Raw genomic sequence first — 5,718 nt, 5'->3', positions numbered from 1 at the left:
CCCCATCTCACTGCAAGGCCAGGGCCGGCCCCGCCCTACTCCACACCCGTGAGCCTGGGAAGTGTTCAGGGCAGGCCCCATCAGGACCAGCTCTGGCAGGGGCCCAGGCTCTGCTGGTCCCACCCTGCAAAGCTCCCTGTCCCATGGCTCTCAGAGGCAGAGCCACTGGCTGGGGACCAGAGCCCCAAGGACTTGGTCTGAGTCAGCCTGGCAGAATGTGGCGTGCTAGGTGGGCTCTTCCCAGTCACCCCTGTGGACTTCAAGTGACCACATGGTGTGGCTATGCCCTTTATCCTGGAATCACTGGCTGGGGGACTCAGGCCAAGGCCCACCTCCCTGGTGCTCAGTTTCCCCACCTGTACCCAGTGGGGATATGAGGAATGGGGGTCCAGCAGAGGTATGCGGGGTGTTACAGCCTGCCTCCCAGAGTGTTTGTTGAGTGACTAAATGACTGACGAAGTGAGCAGATGAAGGCAGTGAGGGAGGCTGTGGAGGGTGGGACTACTGAGCTCAGAGTCAGGCTGGCCCTTCTGTGTCCTTGGCAGAGCACCCGGTGGCAAGCCCTCAGCCTCTCCATCTGGAAAACGGAACAAACCTGCATGCTGCATGGATTGTGGTGGCCCAGAGTGGGGTGCTCAGGGACCCAGCGAGCTTCTGCAAGAGCAAGGCTGGGCACTGGCCAGCCGAGGCATCCCAGGGGCCATCTCACTGTGGCCCCAAGATGGGTCTGGTGGTCCACCCTGCCTTCCACTCCCGTCCACTCCTGCTGATAGCTATCGCCATGCCTTCCCTGCCTTCCCTGCCCCACTAGGAGTTCGTGGGTGTTTTCAGTGGGTACCCCTCCCCCCCGACCCGGTTTTGACTGCCCGCTGGGCTCCTGGTGTGAACAGCGGCTCCCAATTTAGCTGTCACTGCCAGGTGGGTGGCTCTAGAAGGATCTGCACTCCCTGCAGGGGCGGGGGAGGGGCGTGAAGCCACAGCGGATGCCTTGGGCACAGCCCAGGGACCCCCGCCTTCCGGAGCTCTGCCCCTGCACCAGATTTGGGCCTCCAGGGACCAGAAGCTTCCTACTCCCTAGCCCCACCCGCCGGCCTCCCCAGAGAGAGGCCACCAACTCAGTTGTGCCCACTGAGAGAAGACCCTGAGCCCATCTGCTGGCAAACACAAGTGGCCTAAGCTCATCTCAAGGTCCAGGAGCCCTGGGGACTCACTCACCCCTTCCTCTGGGCACCAGGAAGAGTGGCGGACCAGGGGTCCAGGTGCCAGCCCTGCGTGTCTCACTTGGCGGAGTGCCTGTTCATCTCCTTTCAGGCTCCCATCCTGGAGATGGGCCACAACGGATCCAGTCCAGGGCTGGGGGAGGCAGAAGTAAGGGCCATCACTGTGCAATGCACACGTCCCATTGACGGTCACCAGCAGCCTCCGGGTGGTGAGAGATGCGCATGGCCCGTCGGGCAGCCTGACCACAATCCAGGATGCCATTCTGTGGGAGGAGGCCCTTGCTAGTACAGAAGTCAGAGGCATTCGGAGATGGGCAGGCCCAGTGGGACTCTTGGGGCCACTGCCAGGGTTTGGCTGTCGGTCCCTTCCTTGTACCAGCCCCCTTTGCTGCTGCATGTGGCTTTGATGAATAAGAGATGAGGAAGCAGATTAATTATGGCTTAATAGGCACCAAAGTTGGGCAGAGGGACTCCTAGGGACGGGAGTCCTCAGGGTGCAGAGCTGACGGGGGAAGGCCAGGACACCCTCTGCAGCCCCGGGGATGGGGGATGGTGAGAGGCTTGTGGAGGAGGCAGAGTCTGTGGACAAAGAGAGGGCAGAGAGGGGCTGCCAAGATGTGGGTCCACCTAAGCTCCCCAGACCTCCTTCTCCCGTCTGGAAAATGGGTGGTGGTAGTAGTGTCTACACTGCAGGACTGAATGGGATGACTCACTCAGCAGGCCTGGCACAGAGTCCTCTCAGGCCTTGGGCATGCAGCCGCCCTCCGTGGTGAGAGCAGATGGCAGGCTGGCGCCCCCCAGCTCCCTGGCACCGGGACCACATCCCCAGCCGCCCACTCAGAGTGCAGGGAAGGGTCGGTCACACTGACACACTTGGGCAGCAGGCATGCGCTTTCCGCATGACCTTCGCGCTTCCTTCCCGGTCTCTCCTTGCATTGGCCTGGAGTGGCCCAGAATGTGTGGAGCAAAGACACAGTTTCCTTGCTGCCCCATCCCTCCCCAGGAGGCATCGAGGGCCTGGATGTCCATGAGTACCGCACAGGCATGCCAAGCAAAGCCGTGGCACGCCTGTCTCTCCAGGCGGGAGATGAGCCTCCCGAAGCCCTGGGAAGCAGTGACCTTCCAAGGAGGGTGAACCATGTCCCTGTCAACCCAAGACAGGCCACCGCAAAAGGTCCCCTCACCTCAAGCTGGCTTCTATGGGCAGGCCTGGAGTTTTGAGTGAAAACCCTGCATGATCCTCTCAGGGGACAGGAGGGATGAACAAAGGAGGGACGGTGACCAGCTGACCAGGCCCTGAGGCATTAGCCTCTGCCTCTTCCACATGCTGTGCCAAGCTCAGAGAGGCCAAGGGGCTGGGCCGAGGTCACACAGCTGGGCAGGGCCCTCATGACTGGCACACTGGTGATGGAGGCCGAGCCCTCCATCGGCCTCCATCGATGGGGTGGGAGGTGAGGCAGCCCCTGGCCTCACTGGAGTGGGGGTGGTGGACTGGGCAAGCTGGCAAAGTATGTGCCCTACAGGGTGGGTGTGGGGTAGGGAGTGATTCAGGCAGATGCCTGTGTGGCCCTGTTGGCCCAGTCCAGGCAAGGTGTGACAGGTCTGCACGGCTCTGAGGGCACAGCTGTCTGCAGTCTCCAGCTCACTCCTGATCCCCAGGGCCACGTGTCCAGAAAGCCTGGGAGCTTGGATCAGCTGGGCACAGATGGCCTGTCCTCCCAGCATCCCTGCTGGGGCTTCCTAGGAACTGATTGGTGTAGACTCTGGGCAGCAGATGGCCAGGCTCTGCCCACAGGGTCCGTGGCTCCTCCCACGAGGTCACCCCATAGGACTGGCTGTGCCCCTTGACCAGGGGCTCCAGCCCCTGTCAAGCCCTCCCCTCTAGCCCCTCACCAGCCTTCAGCTGCTCTCCCTCTCTTGCCCGTTGGGTCCTGAGGGGTGATGGCTCCGCGGTCACCTGCCCAGAGAGTACACCACTCCCCATACTGCCTCCTACCTGGCTACACCCTGAAAAATGTGGCTTACCAAACCCTCCCACGTGCGTAGCCCGACAAGCGGGCTGTGCCTTGCTGGTAGCAGACCGACCGACTGCCTAGCCCTGCTCAACTCTGCCTCTGCACCCGCATAACTCCCTATCAGCGTTGGCCGACACCTAACCATCCCAGCCAGCACCCAGGAGTGGGCCCAGCTTCCAGTGGGGAGGGCGCTGGCCAAGGTGCTGGCCGAGGAGGCGGACACAGGAAACCAGCCCGTCCCCCAATGCTCCCTCTGCGGCCTCGGCTCTGCTCCCACTGCACAGACCTGTGGGGAGGTGGAGGCCCAGGCCCCAGCCTAGAGCAACCAAAACAGCCAGGCTTGGTGGCTGGAGAGGGTTCCGGTGCCAGAAGCCTCCAGAGCAGCCCCAGCTCCCCATTTCCCCCCATGCCCATTCCATGCCCCAGAATGGTCACTTCAGCTGCTGCAGGAGGGGCAGGAGGGGCTTTAAACCTATGGGAGGGGGCGGGGTCACAATCTTCAGCTGTAGTGGGCCACTCTGGGTCACTGATAACTGAAGTGACGCCTGCGTAGTAAGCACGGAAGTGTCCTTTCAAAGCCTCTCTGCAAGCACAGAGCAGCCCAAGACTGGAGCCTGGTCCACCCCAGGGCTGTCCTCAGACTGATGGCCAGTGCCACGTGACTCATCTAGGGTCTGATCCATCCCTGTGGTGAGAGCTCAGTTCCTGGTCCGGCGGCTGCTGTGTGCAGGGACCCTGGAGGAAGAATGCTTGTGTGGGGATCGGGCCTCAGCCTCCCACTGGCTCTGTGAGCTTCGCCTGAGGTTCCCCATCTGTGCAATGGGTGACGATGTCTTGGTGTGGCTCTGGGAGGACCCATTGATCCACCTCAGGGGCTGAGCTGGTGGCACTAAGCAGCCAGTACCCCCTGGGGAGGTGGCAGTGTGTGCACAACCCACCCCTTCAGGAGACCAGGGGGCAGAGTGGCTGGGGGTATCTGGGCCCCACCTCACCTTCTGTGTGGCTGGGAATGGCATGCACTCCACAATGCCCTGGCAAGCCTAGGCTGGGACAAGGACGATAGGGTTAAAGCAGGCCAAGGTGATGAGGGGCACAGAGCGGCAGCCAGAGGCATGTGGGCAGTGCAGCCTCCACACCAGGCAGAGGGCCCACCCAGCATGGCTCCGCCCAGCAAAGCTGCCTGCCACTGGGCTCAGATGGGAGCACTGGGGCTCTGGGAGGTCCTCACTTCCTCTGGACAAGTCAGGCAGGTCGCCAGCCCTGCGCCCTGCTCATCTTCCTCAGGGCCACCTCCATGGCCAGGGGTGGGCAGAGAGCACAGGGCTGCCCAGTCACCAGGTCTCTCTGCTTCCTATCAGTGGACCTGGGCTCTGAGGGGGGCCATCAAGGCATCAGGCTGGCCCACTCCGTCCTTGAGTCAGAGTCCTACAGACTGACACTAGGCTGGCCTGCAAGACCCTCATCTGCATGGTCCTCTCATGCAGGGTGGGTCTGGGGAGGACCCAGCCGGCCTGAGCTGACTCCCAGCACTCCTCCAGGTGCAGGGGCAGCCTGGCAGTTGTCTGAAGACCCCGGGATGCGCTTAGGAGCTCATCAGTGAGGCCCAGTGGGTGCCTCGAGCAGAAGACAGAGAAGGGACACCTGCACCCCTGTGTGGTGTGTGCAGGGGCGTCACTGGATTCTCTGGCCCCATGCCCCACCCCGCCCGTGGGGGGCTGGCTTGGTAAAGTGGGGGATACTAAGCAGGTGGCCTCGGAGAGCGCTTCTGGGTTTGGGGCCCCCATTCTGCAGGAGGGAAGAGGGGGGACCCCTGCAGGGTTACGGGTAACATCAGGCCTGGGTCCCCACTCTGGAATATGCAGAGAGGGCCACAAAGGCCCAGAAGGGCCCCCAGAACTCTCTTAAGCCTTGAGCCTATTTCTTACTGAAAAATGGGGGCGATCGTGCTCCAGCAAGGGGCTTCTGTGCAGGGGGCTGGGGATTCACGGGTTTCGTGAGGCCAGGAAGGGATTGGGTCAGGCAGAGGCCATCCCCAGGCCTCGGTACAAAGCCTTTGCCCGCTTGGGGACCGGGCCAGCCTAGGCCGCCACACCCTCCGGCCCGCGCCCCCGGCCCGCTCCGGCCCAGGCAGCCATCCCCTCGGCCGCCTGCAGGGGCCGCCGCCTCTTCAGGAATGCGCCGCCTTTGTCTGGGGCCGCGCGGCGCCGGTGCACCGGGCGGCCTGAGCGCCTCCTGCGGCCCGGCCTGCTAGCCCCGGCCCGCCGCGCCGCCCACGCCCCCACCCCGGCCCGCGCTCCCCAGCCCCCGTACGGGCCAGCGCCAGAGCTCAGGTGAGCGCCCCGCCCGCCGCGAGGCCCCGCCCCGGCCCGCCCCCGCCCCGCCCCGGCCGGCGGGGGAATCGGGCGGATTCCTCGCGCGTCAAACCACCTGATCCCATAAAACATTCATCCTCCCGGCGGCCCGCTCTGCGAGCGCCCCGCCAG

Source organism: Macaca nemestrina, chromosome 15 (assembly GCF_043159975.1).
Source record: "Macaca nemestrina isolate mMacNem1 chromosome 15, mMacNem.hap1, whole genome shotgun sequence".
Lineage (NCBI taxonomy): Eukaryota > Metazoa > Chordata > Mammalia > Primates > Cercopithecidae > Macaca > Macaca nemestrina.
The sequence above is the reverse complement of the archived record's forward strand: the minus strand, read 5'-3'. Positions refer to the sequence as shown.